Source organism: Pan paniscus, chromosome 3, assembly GCF_029289425.2.
Source record: "Pan paniscus chromosome 3, NHGRI_mPanPan1-v2.0_pri, whole genome shotgun sequence".
NCBI classification, from domain to species: domain Eukaryota; kingdom Metazoa; phylum Chordata; class Mammalia; order Primates; family Hominidae; genus Pan; species Pan paniscus.
Genome location: NC_073252.2, coordinates 117,196,590 through 117,220,255, shown reverse-complemented (window position 1 = coordinate 117,220,255; position 23,666 = coordinate 117,196,590). Strand labels below are relative to the sequence as shown.

Below are 23,666 nucleotides of genomic sequence, written 5' to 3'. Positions count from 1 at the left end.
AAAAAGAGCAACAACCAGTGGAAAACACATGATGTTTTTATTTGGGTGACTATTTACTTGTAACCTACTAGCAAACTATAAAATTGTATGATATGCAGAATTTTAACTGAATTGCTTTAAGTGAACATTTAAACATGATAAACAATATTGATGGTATTTATGTTAATATACTTAAAATGAACATTTTTCTTCATCATGAGTAATATAACCTACTCCTCAATGAAAACCTAGCATTAAATTTGCTGATAAATTCAATAACATTTCCATAATATTTTTAGTTACATGCTTAAGGTTCTCTTAGTGTTTCTCCCACTTTTTAATAGCTTATGCCTTTTTCGCCTTTGGTTTTTTTTGGTTCATTTTAAAGCAAAAATCTCACAATATGTGATATCTGGAAACACTGTAACCTAGTGGTAAGACCATAGGCCCTGGGGACACAGGCTGGCCACGTCTCTTCTCCTGTCTGAGCTTTAGTATCCTCTTTTGTGGTCATGAGAACTGAAGATCTGTCCCGAAGATTTGATAAGATAGTAAAGTGCTTCACATAATACCAGACATATAAATACACAGTAAATGCTTCCTCCTTATATTTTTATTGATTGATTGATTGAGACAGAATCTTGCTCTTTTGCCCAGGCTGGAATGCAGTGGCGTGATCATGGTTTCTGCAACCTCCACCTCCTGGGTTCAGGCGATTCTCCTGCCTCAGCCTCCCGAGTAGCTGGGATTACAGGTGCCTGCCACCATGCCCAGCTAATTATTGTACTTTTAGTACAGACGGGGTTTTACCATGTTGGCCAGGCTGGTCTCGAACTCCTGACCTCATGATCTGCCTGCCTCGGCCTCCCAAACTGCTGGGATTACAGGTGTGAGCCACTGTGCCCAGCCTGTCTTTTCTCTTCACACTCGCAGTTCATGATGAAATATTAAATATGTACTAGTGGATATTACTTTGCTGAATATTGCCTAGTGAATATTAAGTATTCTCACCTTTCAGACATGAACTTACGAATTCAACAGGTGAAGATTTACAACTTGATAAATCAGCTTTGTGAGGTACGTCTTCAGTCTTAAGTCAGATTAGAAGATTATGTGAGGTAATTAACACTTAACATTGATTTAATGGTAGCTTCCACATGAAATAGTATGCCTCTAAGTATTAATTATGTCCTAGGACAGGAGAATTCATGTTGTCAAAATTCTCATACTCTCTAGAACAATAAACTCATTTTCTTTTTATTAGTAAATATTGCATTTATGGGTAGACAAAACTGAAAGAACAATATTTGTTCTACTTTTGAGATGCAAGATTCATCTGGCATAATGCATTGAACAGGTTATTATTGAAGTCTACACCAGTCAACTGAATAAGCATTCATCAAATGTCCATGATATGCAGGACATAAGTTTTCTTTTAGAGTATGGAACCATGCATATTATCTTTTAATTAGATGATTTAGTTAGATATGTTTTTAAAGAACTAGAAATATAATTGATTTTCTTGTTTTGGCTCTAGAGTGGAGTGGGGATGAAACAGAATGGATTCACACTGTTTAGATTTACTAAAATGGAAGGATTGCAGCAAGATCATATCCCTACCCTAGTCTCCCCATAGCAAATGTCACCTGCTAGCTTTTTTTTTTTTTTTTTTTTTTTTGGAGGTTGAAGTTTTGTTCTGTCACCCACGCTGGAATGCAGTGGTATGATCTCAGCTCATGGCAAGCTCACCTCCTGGGTTCAAGCAATTCTCCCTGCCTCAGCCTCCTAAGTAGCTGGGATTACAGGCCTCTGCCACCACGCCTGCCTAATTTTTGTATTTGTAGTAGAGTTGGGGTTTCACCATGTTGGCCAGGCTGGCCTTGAACTCCTGACTTCAGGAGATTCACCCGCCTCAGCCTCCCGAAGTGCTGGGATTATGGGTGTGTCACTGCACTTGGATTTAATGGGATATTTCACTACAGACTTTGGTAAAACAGAATATTAGCATTTTTGGTGTTATTTTTATTTTACTCATACTATTTTTCTTTGGACTCAATCACAATAACAGAATTAAAGATCAAAGTGTAAAAGTTAAAGACCAGTACAGATTCAATAATTATTCTTTTCTACATACTGTGTTTAAATGATATCCCTTTTTCTTTTTGTTCTTATAGCTCGAGCTGTAAAAGCCAAAGGTCCGGTGATGATCCCATACCCTTTTTTCCAGTCTCATGTTGAAGATTTTTATGTAGAAGGCCTTCCCAAAGGAATTTTTTTTTTTTTTTTTTTGAGATAGAGTTTTCACTCTTATCGCCCAGGCTGGGGTGCAATGGCGCAACCTTGCTGGTCACTGCAACCTCTGCCTCCTGGGTTCAAGAAATTCTCCTGCCTTAGCCTCCCAAGTCGCTGGGATTACAGGTGCCCACCACCACACCAGGCTAATTTTTGTATTTTTAGTGGAGATGGGGTTTCACCATGTTGGCCGGGCCAGTCTTGAACTCCTGACGTCAAGTGATCTTCCCGCCTCGACTCCTGACATCAAGTGATCTTCCCACCTCGGCCTCCCAGAGTGCTGAGATTACAGACGTGAACCCATGCCTGGCCGGGAATTTTGTTTTTTAGGAAGGCTTTCTACTAATGGAATTCCTGGCCTTGAGAGGATGTTACTTTCGAAGGAAAGGATTTTTTTGTTATTAAAAGGTAAGATTCCTGGATTCTTATTGGACTGCTGTCTCTGTTATGAGTAATCCATCTTTAGTCATTCACCACTAGGGTTGTATTTAATTAAGTCTGAGTTATTTTATGGTGGTTTTGTTTTGTTTTGTTTTGTTTTTACCGAATTTTGTTCTCATTGTCGTGGCTTGAGGGCAATGGCGTGATCTCAGGTCACCACATTCTCTGCCTTCCAGGTTCAAGCAATTCTCCTGCCTCAGCCTCCTGAGTAGCTGGATTTACAGGCATGCGCCACCATGCCTGGCTAATTTTTTGTATTTTTAGTAGAGATGGTGTTTCACCATGTTGACCAGGCTGGTCTAGAACTCCTGACCTTGGGTGATCCACCCGCCTTGGCCTCCCAAAATGCTGGGATTACAGGCATGAGCCACTGCGCCCAGCCTGGCCCTGCTTCTTTCTCTTTTTCTTTTTTTTTCATTAGCAGCTTAAAATTGGTGCCTTATTCAGACACAAGCAAAAGGACATTAGCCCAGCTTTGGAAATAGGTGTGAGCCCATCTATGATTTTCTTAGTTTCTCCTCCCCCTTTGCTTTTTGCTCTCTTGTTAGTATATTAATTGTTTTCACTCTCTGAATCTTTTTTCCCCATTTCTTTGGCAGACATTTTTACTTGGAAGAGTAGGTGAAGAGCTGTTTTTAGGACTTTTTGAAAGGGTACAGTATGGGTGACAGTCTTGGCTAATGGTAACATCCAGGGAGCTGGGGTCAGCGTGAGCTGGAATCAGTTCAAATTAGCAAAGCACTGGCACTCAGTGGCAGGAATACAAGTGACTGCAAAGTGTTAAACACATCTGGAAAGGGCTACTGACATCATCCTCAGAATCTGTGGGGAGTTCACATAGCCAGTTAAGACCCATTCCTCTTTGACCCTATGAAGATTCTTTAAAGAATAATACCCTTAGTGGTTTTCTAGCCAGCTTGCCTGCTCATTTATCTTTGAGGACGACATGCCTTGTGGAGCTCCACAGGCCCCAGAGGGGTATGGATTCTGCATTTGAAAGTGCTGAAGCTGAGAGACTGGGTCTTGGTGGACCCCAAGAGGTCTGTTTCTCCTCTACTTATTGTTCCTTTTTTTCCCAGCAGCTGGCATTGCTGTTTAAATGGGTTGTTCTTTGCTGTTTTGTTTCCTAGTGGTGTGTCAGGATTTGGGTTTTCTTAATACTTTCCAAGCTGGTGACTTGAGTGGTGGTTAGGGAGGAACTGTTTTAGGGCTGTTCTGGAGCTATTGAGGTCAGGTGTCTAGATACTCCCAGCTTGTCTGTTGAGGAGAATGCTGTTCTCATTGTGCTGCCTTTGGTGGTGCTGTGTGTGGCTCTTTAGATGTGAGTGGAGGTGAGCTGGGGGAGTTAATGAGATCTTTTTAGGTGCTTTTGATAAAGTAGCCTGCACTACAGGATTCACTGTGACTTTTTTCCTTAACCTATGCATTTCTCTCTGCTAGCTTTTGCTGTCTTTCTCATGCCTTTGATTTTCCCAGCTCCTCTTAGTTGAATTAACCTAAGTGCTCTGCTGTGGTTTAAATGTGTCCCCCAAAGTTTATGTGCTGGAAACTCAATCCTCAATGCAACAGTTGGGATGTGGGGCCTAATAAAATAGCCTTCATGAATGAGTTAATGTTGTTATTGTGGTAATAGATTAGTAATCACAGAGTGGGCTTATTATAAAACAGAGTTCAGCCCCTTTTGCCCTCTTGCTTTCTTGCACTCTCTTTTCCTTCTGCCTTCTGTAGTGGGATGATGCAGCAAGAAGACCCTTACCAGATGCAGGCCCCTCAACCTTGGACTACCTAACATCCAGAACTGTTAAGAAATAAAATTTATTCCTTTCCTTTCCTTTTCTTCCTTCTTTCCCTTCTCCTCCCTTTTCTTCCCTTCCCCTCCCTCCCTCCTTCCCTGCCTTCCTCTTTCCCTCTTTCCCTTCCTTCCTTTCCTTCTTTTCCTTCCTTCCTTTCCTTCCCTCCTTCCCTTTTTCCCTCCTTTCCTCCCTCCTTCCTTTTTTCTTTCCTTCCTTTTTTCCTTTTTATAAATTATGCAGTCTGTGTTATTCTTTTATAGAAGCATGAAATGGACAAAGACTCCGTTTTCAAGAGCAAGCACTTTTGTAGTTTCTAAGCGAATTATGACTGCAAAGGAAGTTCTATAGGTAGCCTCAGATCCACTACCTAGGAAGCATGCTACCAAGCAGACCTAGGATCTAGGATTTGATCAAGTGCTGGGCAACATGATACCTCTGCAATTTAGCACCTCCCTATATACCTCCAGTTGGCTCAGCCCATCAGGGCTAAAACTACCCCTCATATCCTAGTGTCTCTTGTAGGCAGAAGCCTTGCCTAAACCCTAAGCTGCTTGGCTCACATTCTGTCTTGTGCTTTTTTAGGGGTTTCAAATATACACAAAAGAAATATGTTGAACCTCCATGCACCCAACCCACAGATTAAGCAGTTACCTCCATTTTTCCAGATTTGTTTCGTCTGCTTCAATCTCCCTAAAAATTTATGTTTGTACAGGAAAGACTGAATAAATAGCTAATTCTCCACCCTACCTCTCATCTTAAGTCACTTTTCAGAGTAGTAAGTTAGTGACCTAGTAACCTTCCCTCTAATGACCAGTAGTTTTTTTTCTGAATACCATTATGAACTCATAGATTATTGTTTGCATTTGATGTATTTCAGGCCATTGCAGTCTTTATTGTTTTGGATGCTTACATTGTCTCATCTAGGTTAATAATTATCTCTTCAAGTTGACTTTCATGTCTTTTTGACGTGATCCTGTTGGACTTTGATGGCTTCCTTGCTTTCTGGCAAAAAAGATGTTCCAGGATCAATATACTGCACCATACATGGAGTCAGCCATTTCTCTAGGGAACCTTGATTCCTTTTAGTAGAGAACACAGTTTGAGGTCTTGGACTGAATGACTTTTGTGAACCTCCTCTCCTGAGACTACAGCCTGCATCCCTGCATATAGCCCGTTTGGAGCTCTTGCTGGGCACCAACAGATCTCCTAAAACTGCTATATAGTTCTGCCTCACTCTTACAAAGATTCATCTCTTGAGAGTTTTGTGCTCTACCCCCAGATGTGGTCTTTCTGGTTCTGAAGCTTTTGCTTCAGTCACCCTGAATTTTGCCAGCCCTATGCATGCTATACCTTGGATTGCCAACTTGCCCTCACTGAAGCCAGTTTCTCTGGTTAGAATAGTTGCCCCAACCCATGCCTAATACTCTAGTAAACAAGGTTCTACCTGGGCTTAGGTTAACTTTTGCTCCTTTGGGCCCCGTGTTCTACCAGCATTCCATTTATCTGAAACTCTCCCTCACCTTAAGAACTTATCTGTTCTTTAATGATTTACTGCTGCTTCCTGGGTTTGAAAGAACCCAGTTCAGGAGTTTCTGTTTTAGTTTGAGATCTTATAGGCCTGTCTCATCAGGTTGGTGTCAGCCCAGCTAGGATTAGGCAGAATTGGGTGGGGGCTGTAGTGCATTTTTGGCACAGCATGTACCTGTCTGACTAATTCTCTGTCTTTTCTTTCCTGTTGCAATTCATGGGTCTTAGCATCTTCTGAATGGTGTTTAGTAGGTCATCCTGTTGATTTCCTGCTAGGGAGTAGCATACTCTGGCTCTGTACCATTGGCCAAGGAACTTAAGGATAGATGAAGGGCTGCAGTTTTGTTAAATGGAACAATATGAAGAGATGGCATTGTAAAAAAAAAAAAAGGCTTGGCAGCAGGGCCCATTTGAATGGTTGGTCCTTGGCTCCTTTGTTGATATAGGCAGATCCTTGATGGGAATTTGGAATGATCCCAAATATTGTAGATCACTGGTACATCAAGTCATCCTCAAGGTTGTCTGTGTAACAGTCTTGAATGATATTTTGTCAGTCTTTGGAGATTCTCTGTATAGGGTTTAATCATTTAGTTATTTCAGTTGAACCTGTTTAGTTTCTTTGCAAGGAGATAAGAAATGTGAAAGAGATGCAGACATTAGGGAAAAAAAGTCAGGAGCCTTGTTTCCCCACCCTCTACTTGGGTTCTGGAACTAGACTCATAGGTGAGTGGTGAGGAGCTGGGCCCAAGCACATTAATCCTAGATCTAGCTCTGCTTTGCGCTCGCTCCAGTTCTTGTATCAAATTCACTTCAAGCTACCCAGAGTAGTATGTAGAGGAGTCATTCAGGACCGTGCTTATACTTCATTGTATCAAATGGGAGATCCAGTAATTTATAGCCTATTGTTTCTGGAGCCTGGAGATGGCTCTGCATAAGATTTGCTGAAGCAAATTTTATTACATTAGAAGAGAACCTAGCTGGCTGCATCCTACACTGGAAGCTTTTAGATGCTAATAAGGAGGTCATGTAAAGGTCACAGAATGACTCTGGAATCCATTCCCCGCCAAGAAAGAATAATGACATTCTATGTTGGCCTCTTTTCATTTCCCTTTGATTTTGAGTAATAAATTCTCTCCTCACTTCCCAGCTGAACTGTTTGGGAGTCTCTATTCCCTAGAAAGACTCTGGTCACATACCCATCAGATTAAATTAGGTGAAAACTCTTTGGCCTTCATGAATGTTGAAGGATTTCAAAGGGCTAATGGAAATTCTTCTAGAAGTAACTGCAACCTCCGCCTTCCAGGTTCAAGCGATTTTCCTGCCTCAGCCTCCCAAGTAGCTGGGATTACAGTTGTCCACCACCATGCCCAACTAATTTTTGTATTTTTAGTAGAGACGGGGTTTCACCATGTTGGCCAGGCTGATCTAGAACTTTTGACCTCAGGTGATCCGCCCGCTTCAGCCTCCCAAAGTGCTGGGATTACAGGCGTGATCCACCGCGCCCAGTTAAACTTCAGTTTTTCATGTTCCATGCATAGGTCAGGGTCTTAGGGAGTGATTCATTCTAGCAGAACTCCCTGGATTTTAAGGCAGATGTTCCATTTATTAATTGACAAAGGAGGCATATTTCTCCCCTGGTAACCCAAAGATTTAGGTCATTTTCCCAGAGACTCCATTTCCACTGTGAGGGTTCTTGGAAAACTAAGCAGAGGATGAGGAAAAGTCTGTGAACAAGCTTGCTGGTCTCTCCCTGTCCTACAAAAGAGCATACCTCTTCTGTAACCAGAAGGCCCTTTTGATTAGTCAAGGCTGGACAGACTGAGATTGGGGGGGGTGTGTGTGTGTGTGTGTGTGTGTGTATGTGTGTGTGTGTGTGTCTTGAGACAGGGTCTCACTCTGTCACCCAGGCTGGAGTGCAGTGGTGAGATCAGAGCTCACTACAGCTTCCACTTCCTGGGCTCAAGCGATCCTCCTATTTCAGCCTCCAGAGTAGCTGGGACTATACGAATGTTTTACCGCACCCAGTTCATTTTCTAATTTTTTGTAGAGATGAGGTTTCACTGTGTTGCTCAGGCTGGTCTTGAACTCCTGGCCTCACGGAATCCTCATGCCTTAGTCTCCCAGCGGGCTGGGATTATAGGTATGAGCCACCTCACCTGACCTGCGATGATCTTTCAACAATGTAATTTCTCTTTTACAGAGCCACCTAAGCTGAAGATTCCCTTGAGAACAAGTACTGTCCTGCGGTTTCATGGCCTTTCTTCCATTTGTGGTTCTTGCGAAGTGGAATTTAAATGACATCTTATCAAGATGGATAAACCCTAGTTTCCCAGTGCTGGAATATAGAAAATGGATGGACAAGTAAATCCCACTCAGCACCCATAGTCCAGGCATGGGGACCTCAACACACCTGAGCCCCAGACATCACCTTTCATTGTGAGTAGCTCTGAGATGACACTTCTGCTGTTCCCAATTCCAGCATTAATTGGATTAGATAATTATTTTATGAAGAATTTTCATATGCCACAATCCTGACCATATCTTCAAGTGAACAGAAAAATTCTACTAAAAAGTCAACCTTCTGTCTCACTCTGTTGCCCAGACTGGAGTGCAGTGGTGCAATTATGGCTCACTGCAGCCTCAACCTCCTGGGCTCAAGCAATCCTCCTGCCTCAGCCTCACAAGTAGCTGGGACTACAGGTGCTTGTCACCACACCTCACTAATTTTCCCATTTGTGTTATATGTGGATTCCACAGGACTGACTTCGAAAACTTGAGTATGCGTGGATTTTGGTATACACAGAAATGGGAGAGCTGGAACTAATCCCCCCATATACCAAGGGACAAATTGTATCTGTTTTTACAATTATACAGTAGGAGACATTATGTTCCATGACAATGGTAATTTTTAATGACAGTTTTTAATTGAGTGAAATTACCATAAAAATAATAATAGTAGCAGCTAATATTTACTGAGCTGTTACTAGGTGCCTATAAATAGCATAGATTTTTAAATTCTCCATAATTCTTCCTTATTTCACTTAACCACTCTATCTTAAATTACTCATGCTTGCCTCAGTAGCACACATACTTAAGTTGGAACAATAGAGAGATTGGCACGGCCTCTGTGAAAGAATGACATGCAAATTTGTGAAGCATTCCATATTTTTTTAAAAAAAGAGAAAAAAATTACTCCCAGATTTTCACTGTGTTTGTGCATATGACCTTTTGTTTAGGTTGAATTATATCCAAAGATGAAATTTCCAGAAGTGAGATTACTGTGAGTCACAGGGCATGAGCATTCTTATTACCCTTGATGTGAATTGCAAAGCTTTCAGGCATGGTGGCTGTCAGCCTGTAAATTCCAGCCCTTTGGGAGGCTGAGGTGGGAGGATTGCTTGAGGCCAGGAGTTGGAGGAGGCAGTATAATGAGTCACTGTCTGTATGATTTAAAAAAAATTTCCAAGCTTTATGCTGGAAGGCTTATATACATTTTAAACACCACTAATACTACAAGAAAATGGCCATTTCACTGCACCTTCGCCCACACAGGTATTATAATTTAACGAGTTATTTTCTGTGTGATAAATGAAAGACCTCATATTATTACTTTGTCACCCATTCTTTTTTCTTTTTTGAGACGCAGTCTCGCTCTGTCGACCAGGCTGGAGTGCAGTGGTGTGATCTCGGCTCACTGCAACCTGTGCCTCCCAGGTTCAAGCGATTCTCCTGCCTCAGCCTTCTGAGTAGCTGGGATTACAGGCACATGCCACCATGCCCGGCTAATTTTTGTATTTTTAGTAGAAACGTGGTTTCACCATGTTGATTAGGCTGGTCTCGAACTCCTGACCTCGTGATCTACCCGCCTCGGCCTCCCAAAGTGCTTGATTACAGCTGTGAGCCATGCGCCCAGCCTATTTGTCACATATTTCATCTTTCCTTATGTTAGCTTATTAGCTTTATTTCTTTATTGTCCTTTTTTTTTTTTTGAGATGAAGTCTCGCTCTGTCTCCTAGGCTTGAGTGTAGTGGCACAGTCTCAACTCACTGCAGCCTTGACCTCCTAGGCTCAGGTGATCCTTCCACCTCAGTAGTTGGGACTATAGGCACATGCCACTATGCCTGGCCAATTATTTTTATTTTTTTATTTTTACTAGAGACGAGGTCTTGCTTTGTTTCTTAGGCTGGTCTGGAACTCCTGGCCTCAAGCAATCCCCCCACCACCCCCTCCCAAAGTACTGGTATTATAAGCATGAGCCACCATGCCTGGGGTATCTGTGTCTTTTCCATTTATTTATAGAGTTACTTTGTCTTTTACTAATTCAATGATCTGTTTAATCTTTTATTAAATTATAAAAATAATAAATACTTTTAAATAAGTGAAAAATGTCCTTCACTCTTTAGACCCATAATCTTATCTCAGGAAATAATTGCAATTGAGAAAATGGGCCATATCCTTCAAGATACGTACATGGTGATTGAACATCACTTCATATTTTCGTATTTCGTGGACATTTGTGCCAATACCTATTGATCTATCTTAATCCTTTTCATGGTTGCATAATATTTTATTATATGGATGTATCACAATTTACCAGTACCAGTCAACTGCTGGAGGCATTTAGGCTCCTTCTAATATTTGCTTTGAGCTCTTTATATAATTAAAAATTAAACCCCTCAGCCAGGTGTGGCAGCTCACACCTGTAATCCCAGCATTTTGGAAGGCTGAGGTGAGAGAACTGCCTGAGTGTAGGAGATCACCACCAACGTGGTCAACATAGTGACACTTTGTCTCTACTAAAAATTAAAAAAAAAAAAATGAGCTACACGTTGCAGTGCACACCTGTAGTCCCAGCTACTGGGGAGGCTAAGACTGGAGGATCACTTGAGTCTAGAAGGTTGAGGCTGCAGTAAGCTATGATCACACCATTGCACTTTAGCTTTGCTAAGAGCAAGACTGCATTTCTTAAACAAAATAAAAATTAGATGGGAATATTGCTCAAGCCCTGGAGGTTGAGGCTGCAGTTAACTGTGATTGCACCACTGCAGTCCAGCCTAGGCGATAGAGCAAGACCCTTTCTCTAAAAATAAAATAAAAATTAACCTTCTATCATATTTCCCAGTAACACTTTCCCTCCTACATTTCTCCTAGAAGCCCTTAAATTTTGTTTTTCACGTATCATTTAAAACTTCTAAGTGCTGATGTCTGTCTGTCATCCCTCTTTTTTTTTTTTTTTTTTTAAATGTCTTTTTGTCACTTCTAGCTGGACCTACCATGAAAGACTTCTGAATCCAGGAAGAGAAACTGACTGGGCAACATGTTATTCAGGTACAAAAAACTTGGACCGTAAGTCAAAAATGATCAAATAATAGTGCATGCATCAAGTGCAATGGGAAGCTCTTCTGGAGAGGGAGAGAAGCTTCCAGTTAAGGTGACATTGAAGCCAAGTCCTGTAAGATAAGAGTTGTATGAGAGTGGGGAGGGAAGGGGGAGGTGGAGGGATGGGGATTGGGCTGGGATGGCATGGAGTGAGCTGCCCAGGCAGGGAAACCAGCACTATACAGACCTGAACAATGAAGATGGCACATTTTGTTCAGGGAATGGTGAATTAAGTGTGGCAGAAATGCTCTGTAGAGACAGTAATTTGCTTGTATGGAATTTTGCCCAAGAGACCTCATTACAGTTTCTAATTTTTTGATGTTATCATGCATCACTGCCCTTGGCAGATAGTATCATGATCACAATAACATCAAGCATAATATTTCATTGATTCTCACAAAAACAGGTGGGTGCCACAGTTATCCCCATTATATGCACAAAATGATGAAGACTTGGGGTTAATGAGCGATTTGCCCAAGCTCACCTGAATATTAAGACTGAGTCAAATGTTAGTCTGGTCTGACTTTAATGCTTGCCTTGTTCATGAGCACCATGCATTGCCTCTCCTATGCAGTTAAGCAGGTAGACAGGTGAGAGAAGAGCCCGTGTGATATCAGGGGAAATTCACCCCTGATATTTCATGTAGGTTCTTTTCTATTTTCCCTGAGTGTCGGCCGGTCTGAGAAATAAAGGGAAAGCGTACAAAAGAGAGAAAGTTTAAAGCTGGGTGTCCAGGGGAGACATCACATGTCGGCAGGTTCTGTGATGCCCCCCCAAGCCGCAAAACCAACAAGTTTTTATTAGTGATTTTCAAAAGGGGAGGGAGTGTACGAATAGGGTGTGGGTCACAGAGATCACATGCTTCACAAGGTAATAAAATATCACAAGGCAAATGGAGGCAAGGCAAGATCACAGGACCGGGGCGAAATTAAAATTGCTAATGAAGTTTTGGGCACGCATTGTCATTGATAACATCTTATCAGGAGAAAGGGTTTGAGAGCAGACAACCCATCTGACCAAAATTTATTAGGCGGGAATTTCCTTGTCCTGATAAGCCTGGGAGCGCCACGTGAGCCCAGGGCTTATTTCATCCCTTATCTACGACTGTAAAAGACAGCTGTCCCCAAAGCGGCCATTTCAGAGGCCTCCCCTTAGGGATGCATTCTCTTTCTCAGGGATGTTCTTTGCCGAGAAAAAGAATTCAGCAATATTTCTCCTATTTGCTTTTGAAAGAAGAGAAATATGGCTCTGTTCCACCCGGCCCACAGGCAGCCAGAGTTTAAGGTTATCTCCCTTGTTCCCTGAAATTGCTGTTATCCTGTTCTTTTTTCAAGGTGCCCAGGTTTCATACTGTTTAAACAACTTGTGCAGTTAACGCAATTATCACAGGGTCCTGCGGGGACATTCATCCTCAGCTTACAAAGATGACCGGATTAAGAGATTAAAGTAAAGACAGGCATAGGAAATCACAAGGGTATTGATTGGGGAAGTGATAAGTGTCCATGAAATCTTCACAATTTATGTTCAGAGATTGCAGTAAAGACAGGCCTAAGAAATTATAGAAGTATTAATTTGGGGAACTAATAAATGTCCATGAAATCTTCACAATTTATGTTCTTCTGCCGTGGCTTCAGCCGGTCCCTCCGTTTGGGGTCCCTGACTTCCCGCAACACATTTCTCTCTACTCACAGACTTCTGACCAAATGTGTGTGCAGAGTTTCTACACCAGTTCTCCAACTCTCTGGATACCAACCGCGTATCCCACAATTCCATTCTGACACTACCTAGAGTTAGCGCAGAACCCACAGGTTAGGGGCTCAGTCCCACAAGACCACCCTCACTTCAGATGCCAGTTGCAAGTCCTAGGTTGTCACCTGTATTTTGACCAACCAGTTAGAAATCAGGGTTTCCCATGACCCTCTTCTTGAGTTTAATTATTTACTAGAACAACTCACAGAACTTAGAAAAACAGGTTTTTTTCTTTTCTTTTTAAGAGACAGGGCCTCGCTCTGTTGTCCAGGCTGGTGTGCAGTGGTGCAATCATAGCTCATTGAAGCCTCAACCTCCAGGGCTCAAGTGATTCTCCTGCTTCAGCCTCTCAAGTAGCTGGAATTACAGGGTTCCCACCACCACATTTGGCTAATTTCTTTTATTTTTTGTATAGATGGGGTCTTCTTATGTTGCCCAGGCTGGTCTCAAATTCCTAGGCTCAAGTGATTCCGCCCACCTCTGCCTCCCAAAGTGCTGGGATTACGGGCATGAGCCAGCGCATCTGGCCACCTTATTTTCTATTACTGGCTCAATGTAATGGCTCCATCTCAGGAACAGCCAATGAAAGAGATGCACAGGACAAGGTAAGTGGGGAGGGGCACAGAGCTTCCATGCCCTCTGTTGGGCACACTACCCTCCCAGGACCTCCTTGTGTTTAGCAACACAGAAGCTCTCCAAACCCTGCTGTTTGGGTGTTTATGGAGGCATGATTGATAAAATCATTGGCCATTGGTAGTTAAGTCAATCTCCAGTTCCTTTTGCCTCCTGGAGTTCAGCAGGTGAGGCTGAAAGTTCCAAGCCTCAAAAAATGTGGTTGGGGCCAGGTGCGGTGGCTCACTCCTGTAATCCTAGCAGTTTGGAAGGCTGAGGCACATGAACCACTTGAGGTCAGGAGTTTGAGACCAGCCTGACCAACATGGTGAAACCCCGTTTCTACTAAAAATAACAATTAGCTAGGCATTGTGGCACATCCCTATAATTCCAGCTACTCGGGAGGCCGAGGCAGGAGAATTGCTTGAACCCGGGAGGTGGAGGTTGTAGTGAGCTGAGATTGTGCCATTGCACTCCAGCCTGGGCTACAAGAGCCAAACTCCGTTTAAAAAAAAAAATGGTTGCTTTCTCTGGCAGCTAGCCCTCCTCCTGAAGCAGTCTAGGAGCTTGCAGCCACCCTGTTAGCTCAACAGCATCCCACATGCATTCTTACCATGCTGCAGATCTGAAAGACCTTAGAGGCCCTTGTGTCAGGAACCTGGGACTAAGACTAAATATCAAAACAGAAAATGCTCCTATTACCTCTGTCACGAAGGGCTTTATAAGAGCTTTGGAAGCTCTATGCCAGGAACCAGGGGCAGAGACCAAATGTATATTTCTTTTCTTATATTGGAGACAGAGTCTCACTCTGCCACTGAGGCTGGAGTGCAGTGATGTGATCATAGCTCACTGCAGCCTTGACCTCCTAGGCTAAAGCAATCCTCCCACCTTAGCCTCTCCAGTAGCTGGAACTACAGGCATGCATCACCATGTCCAGCTGATTTTAATTTTAATTTTGTAAAGGCAGGGTCTTCCTATTTTCCCCAGGCTGATCTCTAACTCTTGGCCTCAAGCAGTCCTTCCTCTTTGGCCTCCCAAAATGTTGGGATTACAGATGGGAGCCCCCATACCCACCAATCACAAGGATCTTTATAAGAGAAGGAGGTTGGAGAGTCAGAATTAGAGAAAGTGATGTGGTAATGGAAGAAGAGGTCAGAGAGGGAGATTTGAAGATGCTGCACTTCTGGCCTTGAATATGGAGTCACGAGGTAAGTCAAGGAATGGGGGTGGCTTCTAAAAGCTGGAAAAGGCAAAGGAGCACATTCTGTCTAGAGCCTCCCCCAGAAGGAATGCAGCCCCTCTGACACCTTGACTTTAGCCTTAATAGACCTAGTTGGGCTTCTGGCCCCCAGAACTGTAAGATGGTAGATTTGTGGTGTTTGATGCCACTAAATGTAGGGTACTTTGTTGTAGCAACAACAAAAAATGAACATGAAGCTGGGACCTCATGTTACAGTTGCTCACGCCTGTAATCCCAGAACTTTAGGAGGCTGAGGTGGGAGGATCGCTTAAGCCCAGGAGCTTAAGACCAGCCTGGGCAACATAATGAGACCTCATGTCTAAAAAAAATTTTTTTAAAAGGCCAGGCGCAGTGGCTCACACCTGTAATCTCAGCACTTTGGGAGGCCGAGGAGGGTGGATCACGAGGTCAGAAGTTCAAGACCAGCCTAGCCAAGATGGTGAAACCCCATCTCTCCTAAAAATACAAACATTAGCCAGGTGTGGTGGTGGGTGCCTGTAATCCCAGCTACTCGGGAGGCAGAGAATCACTTGAACCCAAAAGGCAGACATTGCAGTGAGCCAAGATCGCACCCTTACACTTCAGCCTGGGCGACCGAGACTCCATCTCAAAAAAAAAAAAAGCCCTGTGTTGTGGCATGCAGCTGTAGTCTCAGTTCCTAGGGTGGCTGAGGCGGGAGGATTGTTTAAGCCTGGGAGGTTGAAGTTGCTGTGAGCTGTGATTGCACCAGTGTACTCCAGCCTGGGCAATAAAGCAAGACCTTGTTTCAAAAAGAAAGAAAGAAATGAGCATAGTGGGAATGGGGACAGATGGCAGTGTTAAGTAGAGTGGTCAGGGTTGGCCTCATAAGTGAATATTGAGCAAAAGTTTGAAGCAGGTGATGGAGCTGGCCAAGGTGCTGAGGGAAGAGCATTGTAGGCTGAGTCAACAGGATAAAGGCATTAGGAGGAAACTCCCTGGTGTGTCTGAGGCTCTGGAAGGAGGCCAGTGGAGCAAAGAGATGGAGGGAGCGAAGTCAGCGAGGAGGCCAGGGAGTTGCTGGGCTGGGATCGGTACAGATCGTGTAAGCCCTGGGACACTATTGCTGGGGCTTTGGCTTTTACTCTGACTAAAATGGGAACCACCGAGGGCTTCTGAGCAGAGAGGCGACGTGATCTGTCTCCTGATTTAAAAGCACAACCTGGCTGCCAAGTTGAGAAAGACTATGGGAAGATTTGGGTAGAAGCATGGGGGCCAAGCTGTGGCAACATCCCGCTGGGAGATGATAGTGATCCTGACCGGGTTCACGGTGGTGGTGAGAGATGGTCAGAGCCTGGATACATGTTGAAGTCAGTAGGATTTCCTGACAGACTGGATGTGAGCTGTGAGAGAAGGCAGTGGTCAAGGTTGAGTTTGATTCTGATTGAATTATTAAGTAATTTTAAAAAACACTACTGCCTTTCCCAATCCTACCAAGTAAAGGATGCTAGATAAAAGAAATCTCAAATTAGGCCAGGTGCAGTGGCTCACACCTATAGTTCTAACAGTTTGAGAGGCAGAGATGGGAGTATGTTTTAAGGCCATGAGTTTGAGAGCAGCCTGGGCAACACAGCAAGACCTCCTCTCTACAAAAATAAAAAAAATAAATTTAATAAAATAAAATAAATATAGCCAGGCATGATGGTATGTACCTATGGCCCCAGTTACTCATGTGGCTGAGATGGGCAGATCTCTTGATTCTAGGAGTTTGAGGCCAGCTTGGGCAACATAGCAAGACTTCTCTCTCTACAAAAATGAAAAAAATGCCTGACATGGTGGTACTTGCCTGTATTCCCAGGTATGGGGGCAGCTGAGGCAGGAGCATCTCTTGAGCCCAGTTGGTCAAGGTTGCAGTGAGCTATGATTATACCACTGCACTCCATCCTGGGTGACAGAGTGGGACCCTGTCTCAAAATACAAATACAAATGAAATCTCAAGTCAGACCAGTCCCTTCTAGGCTATGTAGGCCTTGTAACCACATAGCTGCATGATCGGGTTTGTGTGGCTGTGGATGAGGAGACCCCTGTCCAATTGTTGGCTATGTAATCAGTTTATTTTTCAATATAGTAATCAAATATATTTCATCATACTTGATGGTCTCAGATATGTGTGGATTTTGGAATTCCCCTTGGAACAGGTTGTAACATCTTATTGGCTCCATAATTCCATATTTTTTTAAATCTGATCAGTTTTTAATAAGATCAGAATTGATATTAGACTACTTAATCGGTTTTGTTAATGAGAAAATGAAACTGGGTTGTTTGCATTTTATCCAAGATGGGTGTCATATTGGCTACATCTCATCAATACTTGAACAAATGCAAAATTAGAGCTTCTTTATCATGAAACACGATGTAATTCTTGAAGAAGATGCCATTTCTTTTTTTTCTTTTCTTTTTTAAGATAAGAGTCTTTCTCGTCACCCAGGCTGGAGTGCAGTGGTGCGATTTTGGCTCACTGTAACCTTCACCTTCTGGGTTCAAGCAATTCTCCTGCCTCAGCCTCCCGAGTAGCTGAGATTACAGGCGCCCGCCACCATACCCAGCTAATTTTTGTATTTTTAGTAGAGATGGGGTTTCACCATGTTGGCCAGGCTCCTCTGGAGCTCCTGACCTCAGGCAATCTGCCTGCCTCAGCCTCCCAAAATTCAAGGAGTACAGATATGAGCAACCACGCCCAGCCTCCATTTCTTTTTTGTAGTCTTTAATAAACAGCTGCTATCATTGCAGACTTGCTATTTAGGCACTTAGGAATTTTTCACTAGAAGGCATGTAAATAAAGACCATGGGCATTTGTAATGAATTTAGCATTCATTCTTTGACTACATGACTGTCCCCAGAGCTGTAACTTTATTGAATTTTTTAGAAGCCATTTAGCTAGCAACTGAGCCTAACCAGCCACTCACCGTCATTATTCAGTGCTCTTTTCTTATTGTCTATTTCTCCTCCAACTTGGCTACACTCACAAAGTGATAAAAACTTGCATTTGTTTTCTTTCCTTTTCAGAGACAGCGTCTTGCTCTGTTGCTCAGGCTACAGTACAGTGACATGATCATGGTTCACTGTAGCCTCAAACTCCTGGGCTGAAGCGGTTCTCTCACTTCAGTCTCCCAAGTAGCTGGGACTACAGACATGTGCCACCATGTCCAGCTAATTTTTTATCATAGAGACGGGATCTTGCCACGTTGCTCCGACTGGGCTCAAAACTCCTGACCTCAAGTGATCCTCCTGCCTCAGCCTCCCAAAGTGCTGAGATTACAGGCAGGCATGACCACCTGTGCCCAGCCCCTTATTATTATTATTTTAAATAATTGCTTTATTAAAATATTCACATATCATTCACTTTATTTATTGAAATCTGCAATTCAGTAGGTTTTAGAATATTCACAGAGCTGTGCATCGATCACCACAGTCACTTTTAGAACCTTTCATTACCCTATAGAGAAATCCATACCCCTTAGCCACTACCTCCTACTCTCCCCACCTACCTTCTCCCCCAGCCTTAGGCAACCATTGATTAATTTTTTTGTCACTATAGATTTGCCTAATCAGGACAAATAGAATTGTACAATATGTGATCTTTTGTGGCTTTTTTTCCCTCTTAGCACGGTGTTTTCAAAGTTCCTTTATGTCATAGTGTGTATCAATATTTCATTCCTTCTATGGCAGTATTCCATGGTAGAGACACACTGCATTTTGTTTATCTGTTCATCAGTTGGTGGATATTTGGGTTGTTTCCATGTATTCCATGTATTGGTCATTATGAATAATGCTGCTATGAAGATTGTTATACAAGTTTTTGTGTGGACATATATTTTTATTTTTCTGGGATATATGCCTAGGAGTGAAATTGTTGCATTATAGGATGACTGTACATTTAGCCTTTTGAGAAACTGCCAGACTATTTTCTAACGTGGCTACACCAGTTAGGTGCAATGGCTCACACCTGTAATCCCAGCTACTCAGGAGGCTCAGCTAGGAGGATGGCTTGAGCCCATGAATTCAAGACCAGCCTGGGCAAGATAGTGAAACCCTGTGTTGATTTTTTAAAAATCCAATTAAAATGACAAGAAAAATACCCAAACAAAATGGTTACACGATTTTATGTTCCCACCAGTAATGTATGTGGGTTCCAATTCCTCCACATCTTCACTGACATTTTTTTTTTTCTAGATAGGGGCTTGCTCTGTCTCTCAGGCCGCAGTGCAATGATGCCATCACAGTTCACTGCAGCCTTGACCTCCCAGGCACAAGTGATTCTCTCATCTCAGCCTCCTGAGTAGCTGAAAATTACAGGCGTACGCCACCATGCCTGGCTAATTTTTATATTCTTTTTGTAGTGATGGAATTTTACCATGTTGCCCAGGCTGGTCTCATACTCCTGGCCTCAAGTGATCTGCCCACCTCAGCCTCCCTAAGTTCTGGAATTACAGGCTGCCACCATGCCCGGCCTTCACCAACATTTGCCATTATCTGTTTTTTTTCTCTTCCTCTATACCTTAAAGCAGTATAAGAACAAGTGTCTTCAATTATAGGAAACAGTATAATCCCAGGGCATTGGGAGGCTAAGACAGGAAGATGTCTTGATGCCAGGAGTTTTTTTGTTGTTGTTGTTTTTGTTTTTGTTATTGTTGTTGTTGTTGTTTTTGACAGAGTCTCGCTCTGTCACCCAGGGTGGAGTGCAGTGATGGGGTCCACTGCAACCTCCACCTCCCAGGTTCAAGTGATTCTCCTGCCTCAGCCTCCCGAGTAGGTGAGACTACAGGTACACGCCACTACTGCCCAGCTAATTTTTGTATTTTTGATAGAGTCAGAGTTTCACCATGTTGGCCAGGCTGGTCTCGAACTCCAGACTTCGGGTGATTTGCCTGCCTTAGCTTCCCAAAGTGCTGGGATTACAAGCATGAGCCACCATGCCCAGCCTGATGCCAGGAGTTTTAGACTAGCCTGGGCAACCTAGCAAGACCTTGTCTCTACAGAATATTTAAAAATTAGCCAAATGTGGTGGTGCCTGTGTATAGTCTCTCTCCCTCTCTCTTTTTTTTTTTCTTTCTAACTTTTTGTGACATGGTCTGGCTCTGTCACCCAGGCTGAAGTGCAATGGTGTGATCATGGGTCACTGCAGCCTGAAACTCCTGGGATCAAGTGATCAATCCTCCCACCTCATCCTACCAAGTAGTAGGGACCACAGGTGTATGCCACCCAGGTCTTGCTATGTTGCCCAGGCTGGTCGTGAGCTCCTGGCCTCAAGCAATCCTCTCACCTTGGCCCCCCACAGTGCAAGGATTACAGGTATGAGCCACCATGCCTGGCCCCTACCCTGCCTATTGAGAACCAAAAGAAGGATCCAAATTCTCCTTAGCTCAACTCGAGCCATTTCCTGATTGCTTCATCAGCAAGGAGCTGGTTATTGGGCTGTCCAGGCCTCCCAAGCAGCACAGAAATGAGGTGAAGGAGTTTTCCTGCTGCTCCACTCTGTAAGGAGTTGGAGGGTGATGTTTACTCGTTTGCAGAGAGAGATGCCTTGTAGGCACCTCAGGATGGAGAGGACCCTGATTCCAATGTCCTGTTTTTCTTTAGAAACAGGACCTTGCCCTGTCACTCAGGATGGAGTTCAGTGGTCCTATCATGGCTCATTATAGCCTCAAACTCCCAGGCTCAAGCAATCCTACCATGTCAGCCTTCCCAGTAGCTGGGACTACAGGTAAGCATCGTGACACTCAGTGAATTTTGTTTTTATTTTGTTGTAGAGATGGGACCTCAGTATGTTGCCACGGCTGACCTTGAACTCCTGCACTCAAGGGATTTTCCTGCCCTGGCCTCCCAAAGTATTGGTATTACAGGCATGAGCCATTGTGCCCACCGTCTCTGGTTCTTAACCTTCTGCCTCCCTCTTCCAGTTTTAAAGAATGCTTGTAATTACATGGGCTCTCCTAGATACTCCAGGATAATCTTGTTTTAAGGTCAGCTGATGAGCAACATTAATTTTATCTGCACTCTTAATTCCCCCTTCCTATGTAATTGTGCTGTGTAACATAGGACATGAGCAATTGGTGGCGGTGGGGGTTATTACTTTGGCCACCACAGTAACTATTTTATGCCAGGTACTCAGCTAAGCACTGGTGAATTAAGCATGAATAACACACACTCCCTAATCTCCATCCATTCATGGGAGGAGCACCTCACCTGCCATGCTCCTGAGAATCTCGGGAGTCAAAGAAGTCTTCTGTGAGGAGGTGATGCCAAAGCGGACAAGTGACAGAGGAGTCGAAGCTAGCTAGGAAGAGAGTAGAGGTTTAAGGGGAAGCATATTATAAGCAGAGGATATTACCCACTTCAGAGACTCCCAGAGGAGAAAGAGTGTGCGTTGAAGGGGCAGATGAGGCTCAGTTGGACTCCATAGCAGATGAAATGGAGAGGGGCAAGCAGTGAGGCTGCCTTGCAAGGCAGGGCAGAGCAGGGGCTGTTAAGGAGTTTGGACTTAATCCCTGAGGCAAGGAGAAGTGATGTAAATGGGGGAGTAACATGATGAGATTCATGGATTAGAGACATAGCTCAGGCTGCTGTAGAGAAGGCACCAGGGAGAGCAGATGGCTCAATGGGTGTGCAGGAGACCTCTCACTGAGTTTAGGGAGAGGTTTTTAAAACAGAAGAAGTTTGAGTAATTTAAATGATGATGGGAAGGAGCCAAAAGTGGGGGATAGGTTAAAGATACAGGAAAGTGGGAGGAAGAACTGACAAGTGAGGTTCCAGAGAGGGCAGGAGAAGAGGAGATTCCCATAGGGGGATTAACACTTTCTTTTCTTTTTTCTTTCTAAGACAGGGTCTCACTCTGTTGCCCAGGCTGGAGTGCAGTGGCACAATCTTGGCTCACTGTAGTGTAGACTTCCCAGGCTCAAGGGATTTCTCCCACCCCAGACTCCCAAGTAGCTGGAACTACGGGTGTGCACCACCACCACACCTGGCTAATGTTTCTTTTTTTGGTAGACACAGAGTCTCACTATTTAGCACTGATTGGTCTCCAACTCCTGGCCTCAAGCGATCCTCCTGCCTAGGCTTCCCAAATTGCTGGGATTACCGGCATGAGCCACAATGCCTGGCCTCTGCTAGTTCCGTATTCTCTAGAGTTGTCTTTACTTTGTGCTAGTGTGTCCCTCATTGTGCTGATCCTCTGTAAAAATTAATACCTTTTTTTTTTTTTTCGAGATGGAGTTTCACTCTTGTTGCCCAGGCTGGAGTGCAATGGCACTATCTCGGCTCAGCACAACCTCCACCTGCCGGGTTCAAGCGATTCTCCTGCCTCAGCCTCCCGAGTAGTTGGGATTACAGGCATGTGCCACCATGCCCAGCTAATTTTGTATTTTTAGTAGAGATGGGGTTTCTCCATGCTGGTCAGGCTGGTCTCGAACTCCTGACCTCAGGTGATCTGTCTGCCTTGGCCTCCCAAAGTGCTGGGATTACAGGCATGAGCCATTGTGCCTGGCCAAAATTAATACTTTTTATATTAAATTTACATATATATACGTTTTTTCTTTTTGATACCGGGTCTCACACTGTCACCCAGGCTGGAGTACAGTGGCACAACCTCTGCTCACTGCAGCCTCCATCTGCCAGGCTCAAGCAATTCTCCTGCCTCAGCCTCCCGAGTAGCTGGGATTACAGGTAAGTGCCACCACACCCAGCTGATTTTTATGTTTTTTGTAGAGATGAGGTCTCACCATGTTTCCCAGACTGTTCTCAAACTCCTGAGCTCAAAGCAGTCCACCCACCTTGGCATCCCAAAGTGCTGGGATTACAGGTGTGAGCCATCTTTCTCATTCTAGTTTAAACTTTTGAGTGGTTTGTGTCTCCTGATTGGACTCCTACAAATACAGAATTGATGCTAGGAAGGGTACCAGGAGATAGACGCACACAGATGGGATTTGGGAATAGGTTTGGTTATCCAAGGAGCAGTGCTGAGCTCCTTGCTAATGGGATATGGGATGCTGGTGATTTCCAGGAAGTGACCTCACAATGACTCAAGCTACCACATACTGTTGATTGTGAAATGCCAGTTGAAGCATATGTCCTGCGAGCTTAGGGGTGCTACAAGTTGACCACTGCAGCAGTAAAGATGACTCTGAAGAATGGCATGGGATGGATCCTTTCGAATGCACTTGAGCAGCGGTCTCCAACCACAGGGCCACAGAGCTGGAGGTGAGCAGCAGGCAAGTGAAGGGAAGCTTCATCTGTATTTCTAGCCCCTCCCATCGCTTGCATGACCACCTGAGCTCCATGTCCTGTCAGATCAGCAGCAGCATTAGATTCTCATAGGAGCACAAACTCTGTTGTGAAGTGTGCATGCGAGGGATCTAGGTTGTGTACTCCTTATGAGAATCTAATGCCTGATATTCTGTTACTGTCTCCCATCACCCCAGATGGACAGTCTAGTTGCAGGAAAACAAGCTCAGAGATCCCACTGAGTCTACGTTATAGTGAGTTGTATAATCATTTCATTATATATTACTATGTAGTAATAATAGAAATAAAGTGCACAATATATGTAATGCACTTGAATCATCCTGAAATTATTCCCTCACTCCCAGTCCGTGGAAAAATTGTCTTCCACACATTCACTCTGTTTTTTGGTAGAGGCA

General features: G+C 43.7%; 1 non-coding gene and 1 pseudogene across 1 annotated transcript; both read left to right on the top strand.

Moving 5' to 3' along the window:
• The first annotated feature begins 1,062 nt into the window (after window positions 1–1,062).
• Window positions 1,063–23,666, top strand: part of LOC117980049 (putative uncharacterized protein FLJ44672) — a 33,340-nt pseudogene continuing 10,736 nt past the window's right edge.
• LOC129397712 (U6 spliceosomal RNA) lies at window positions 9,099–9,202 on the top strand. The gene has a single exon (XR_008625302.1). It is a non-coding gene; the product is annotated as a U6 spliceosomal RNA (small nuclear RNA).